Genomic DNA, 5,548 nt, shown 5'->3' with positions numbered 1-5,548 from the left:
GGATGGTTCGAAGGGATGTAACTCTTCGCACATGACCTTTGGTGGCCTATATAAAGGATGCACGATCAGAGATCAAGGCAGTCAATCAGTTTCGTGAGAAACCAAAGGCAGAGGCCAAATAGAAAGGGAGAGAGAGAGATCGGCTGGAAAAGGGTCGCTTGTGGTGGTTTAGTACCTCCGGCAAGGAGAACGGTTTAGGAGAGAGGAGGCCGTGTGGTTATGAATACCCAGGGTATAGAGAAAGGTCTGGAGAAGGACTCCAAAGCCGTGGTTCAATCCAATAGGGTCAGTGGGGTAACCACCGACTCATCGGCTAAGACCATCGGGCAGTCCGAACCGGTCTAGCCATGGGTGTTTAGATTGTGTCCCATTCTTCTTATTCTTTTCATCTAATTCTTCTTCTACTCCTTCTGTATATTGGCGTGGCCTTGTGGATATTTTAGGATTGGTTATAACCGTGGTTCTGGTTGAGTAATGCGGTCGCGGTCCATAACCGTCAAGTTAGGCGCGTGCATGGTCTATACCGGCCTCAGGTGATCCGATTGGATAGGGGCGGTTCTGTTCTGTTCTGAACGGTTGCAACCCTTCCCTGAACAGTCACAATGGTTCATGACTTGTGTAGGTTAAGGCGTGGTTCTTTGGCCATAGGCCGGACACTCGCACGGACCAGACAGTCCATACGGACGGTTAGGTCGAACGGTTGGAATATCTGAATGGGTGTGAGTTGCCAAGGGTCATGAGTTGCCAAGAGGCACGTGTGTCCAAAGGGTAGTAGTTCCCAAAGGGTGTGAGTTCCAAACGGTGCCAATGGTTCAAGGCTTAGGCCAAACCAAGTGGACAGTCCGCGACTGCATAGTCGAACGGACGGACGGTTAGTTTAACCGGAGTGTTGCGTAGCAAGGTCTGATCGGTTGCAAGGCAATCTGGTTTGGGCTTGGGCCTTACTCTGTGGTATTGATCCAGGCTTTGGGTTGGATCAGGTAAGAAGGTCCGTGAGCCTTTGGGCCGGACTTATAACTGGCCGATCGCACCTAGATCTCAACCAGACGGTTAGACGAGACTATGGATGATCCGGCTGTGGTTGGATGGTTCTAGCCGCAAAGGCTAAGTAGGATAGGCGCCATATGCCTTATATAGGGCGTAGACCCACATGATGGCAATGGAAGGTCGGTCATATCAGTACATGCTAAGTGGACGATGGCTTATCAAGTCTAGTGGTCGGATAATGTTTCATAACGATGGTTCAATGGCCGAACACTAGTATGGATAGTCACGTTGCTGGAGTAAGAGTATTGATATATTGCTTCTAGATATCAACCTTGGTGTTGATAGCTTCGAGATTGACTGAGAGTCATGACGAAGTGTGTGGCTAGTACTATGTGTCGTAGACCATAGATACTGAGCCTAAGTGTGATTGTTCAAGGAAGGCCGTCTAAGATCTGATCATGGTTGAGTATGGAAGACCTGACCTCTGAATGATGGTTTAAGGTGTCGGTCCTAACCTGTTTAACGAATGCATCGGTTGGTATGAACAAATCATATCTGTTGTCTGGGTTAAGTCCCAAGGCCGATCAGACCAGATGATGACTCATCAGTTCCAAGTCATGTGAGGATGGTTGGTTGATTGAATTAGGATCTAATGAGCTTTGTCAGTCCAGAATATGGACTTGGTACTATTCCCTATAAGGCAAAAGTATTTCGGATTGTGCATGAGCCGAGAAAGGCTAGATGTATATCATTTTCCTTTCAGAGACTTCTCAAAGGTTACTTATGTCTGTCGGGATGGTTGGTTGGTTGAATGACTAAGTACCTAGGGGAGCTGTTTGATGTAGGAGTCAAGATAAGGACCATAAGTAAGATCATTGATTGATCATGGTGCAGCTGTCAAGTAAGAGCAATTTGTGTCAATGGAGGACCGATGACCTAATAAGCTCCAAAGATGTGGCAAAGGTATGATCTAGCATTAACTTATGTAGATCTAGATAGAATGGTTTAGGGGAATGGAACCTCAGAATCGTATAGCTTGGTTTGGGTTTAGGATTGACCTTTAAGCTAATTGGTAGTTGAGTAAATTGACCAAGGCTAAGGTGATTCGACCAGACAAGTGTTAGATTGGTTTTAGACCAATGGTTTACTAGAGAATAATTCGCTGTGTATCTGTTGAAAGGATCTAGGCTATTAATGACTAGGGAAGTCTTTAGCTAAGGTCTAAGTTAGCCCTCGCCTTTAGGCGATATTATAAATAAAGGGCAAAAATTAAGAGGTTCGGCCAGGAAGTAAACCGAGCGACGTGAGGCATCGACCACGGCCTAGGCGGCCAGGATCGGGTCTTACAGAGTCCAAGGACCAGTGTGCTGATATGTATACTGATGGACAGCCACGGAATTCCTGTGTGTGCTGACGGACACACAAGGACACACACGGACGTCCTGTGTGTGCTGACGGACACACACGAACGTCCTGTGTGTGCTGATGGACAGCAACGGATGTCCTGTGTGTGCTGGCAGACACCCACGGCCACACACGGACAGCCACGGACATCCTGTATGTGCCACGGACAGCCACGGAGAGCCACGGACGTCCTGTGTATGCTTGCGGACACCCACGGACGTCGTGTGTGTATTGAACAGACAGCCCACGTGGGCCAAAATCACCCAAACAGTCCACGGGAAGGGCCAGCGTGCTCAGTCCAAGGACCAGCGTGCTGATATGTGTACTAATGGACAGCCACCAACGTCCTGTGTGTGCTGACGGACACACACGGACACACACGGACAGCCACGGACGTCCTATGTGTGCTGACGGACAGCCACAGACGTCATGTGTTTTCTGGCGGACACCCACGGACGTCCTGTGTGTACTGAACAGACAGCCAACGTGGGCCAAAATCACCTAAACAGTCCACGGGAAGGGCCAGCGTGCTGAGTCCAAGGACAAGCGTGCTGATATGTGTACTGATGGACAGCCACGGACGTCCTGTGTGTGCCGACGGACACACACGGACACACATGGACGTCATGTGTGTTCTGACAGACACACACGGACGTCCTGTGTGTGCTGACGGACAGCCACGGACGTCCTGTGTGTGCTGGCGGACACCCACAGACACACACGGACACACACGGACAGCCAAGACGTCTTGTGTTTGCTGATGGACAGCCACAGATAGCCACGGACGTCCTGTGTGTGCTGGTGGACACCCACGGACGTGCTGTGTGTACTGAACAGACTGCCCACGTGGGCCAAAATTACCCAAACAGTCCACGGGAAAGGCCAGCGTGCTGAGTCCAAGGACCAATGTGCTGATATGTGTACTGATGGATAGCCACGGACGTCCTGGGTGTGCTGACGGACACAGATGGACACACACGGACAGCCACGGACGTCTTGTGTCTGCTGGCGGACACCCACATACGTCCTGTGTGTACTGAACAGACAGCCCATGTGGGCCAAAATCACGCGAACAGTCCACGGGAAGGGTCAGCGTGCTGAGTCCAAGGACCAACGTGCTGATATGTGTACTGATGGACAGCCACGGACGTCCTGTGTGATAGACCGCAGTCCACGGATCAGTACATGGAGCCGAACCAGCCTGGAGATCAGAACATTCTGAACATTTCAACCGAGGTTCATGTTTTTCACCGTACCGGACAGACTGACCGTGCAGTGTACTTGATAGTCCCGCATACGTCCGGAAAGGAGCTTTGTCTGGAACCATGGCCAGATGACCGATCTGACCATAGTGGGGCTTGTCTTTCCTGTCCAACTTCACATTTGAAGACATATGGTCGAGCTAGAATCCACTTTGGACGAGCTGGACGAGGTGACACTTGCTTGGGCGAGCTAGATGAGCTGAGTGAGCTAAGTGACACTACTCTGGAGTTGGATGAGCTGAGTGAGCTAAATGACACTAGCTTGGAGCTGAATGAGCTAAGTAACACTGAAGATCGAGCTGGTTCAGCTGCTGGGCGAAATGGGCCTTTTCAGCCCAAAGAAAAGTTCATAAAAAGTTCATTATGGGATTGTTTCTTTCCAAATTCGACCAGCCCTTTCCTCAGTCTATTTCAAGCACATTCTCATCAAGAATACCAAGAGGGAGTCAGCAAGGAAGTCTTGGTCGTGCATGGGAAAAAGAATTCAACAAAAATCATTAATTTCGGTCTTTAGTCAAAGTCTTCATTTCTAGTTTCTATGTCTTGTTTTTAGCACATTCTTCTTTGGATTTCTACAACTTGTAATCCTATAAATAAGGCCTTAGAGCCATCAAAAAGACAGATTGTTTTTCCCTTTTTATGAGTTTCTCTCATTGTTCTTTGTTTAGAACACATCTTAGTTTCTCGGTGAGGTTATCTCCAAGTTTCGATCCTTCTTTTGTTGGACCGGTGCGTCACATCCGGCAACGATCGAAGTCTGGTAGTATCTTTGGGCTATTCCGCAACCCTTAGTGTCACCCCTCGATCCATCAGTTCTCAATCCTCTCGGATCTGAGTTCATATCAACCATACCGAAAGAGTGATCCATATTTTGGTTCTATCACTGTGTGTGCTGACGGACACACACGGACGTCGTGTGTGTGCTGACGGACACCCATGGACGTCCTGTGTGTACTGAAAAGACAGCCCACGTGGGCCAAAATAACCTGAACAGTCCACGGGAAGGGTCAGCATGCTGAGTCCAAGGACCAACGTGCTGATATGTGTACTGATGGACAGCCATGGATGTCCTGTGTGTGCTGATGGACACACACGGACACACACACACAGCCACATAAGTCTTATGTGTGCTGATGGACACCCACAGACGTCCTGTGTGTGCTGTCGGACACCCACGGACGTCCTGTGTGTACTGAACAGACAGCCCAGGTTGGCCAAAATCACCAGAACAGTCCACGGGAAAGGCCAGCGTGCTGAGTCCAAGGACCAGCGTGCTGATATGTGTACTGATGGACAGCCACGGATGTCCTGTGTGTGCTGATGGACACACATGGACACATACGGACAGCGACAGACGTCATGTGTGTGCTGACGGACAGCCCCGGACAGCCGCTGACGTCTTGTGTGTGCTGGCAGACACCCACGGACGTCCTGTGTGATACGGACAGCGACAGACGTCATGTGTGTGCTGACGGACAGCCCCGGACAGCCGCTGACGTCTTGTGTGTGCTGGCAGACACCCACGGACGTCCTGTGTGTACTGAACAGACAGCCCAGCCAAAATCACCCAAACAGTCCACGGGAAGGGCCAGCGTGCTGAGTCCAAGGACCAACGTGCTGATATGTGTACTGATGGACAGCCACTGACGTCCTGTGTGTGCTGACGGACACACACGGACACACACAAACAGCCACGGACATCCTGTGTGTGCTGACGGACACACACGGACGTCGTGTGTGTGCTGACGGACACCCACGGACGTCCTGTGTGTACTGAACAGACAACCCACGTGGGCCAAAATAACCCGAACAGTCCACGGGAAGGGCCAGCGTGCTGAGTCCAAGGACCAACGTGCTGATATGTGTACTGATGGACAGCCACAGACGTCCTGTGT

This window comes from Brassica rapa, unplaced genomic scaffold, assembly GCF_000309985.2.
Source record: "Brassica rapa cultivar Chiifu-401-42 unplaced genomic scaffold, CAAS_Brap_v3.01 Scaffold0685, whole genome shotgun sequence".
NCBI classification, from domain to species: Eukaryota; Viridiplantae; Streptophyta; class Magnoliopsida; order Brassicales; family Brassicaceae; genus Brassica; species Brassica rapa.
Note: the sequence above shows the minus strand (reverse complement) of the source record.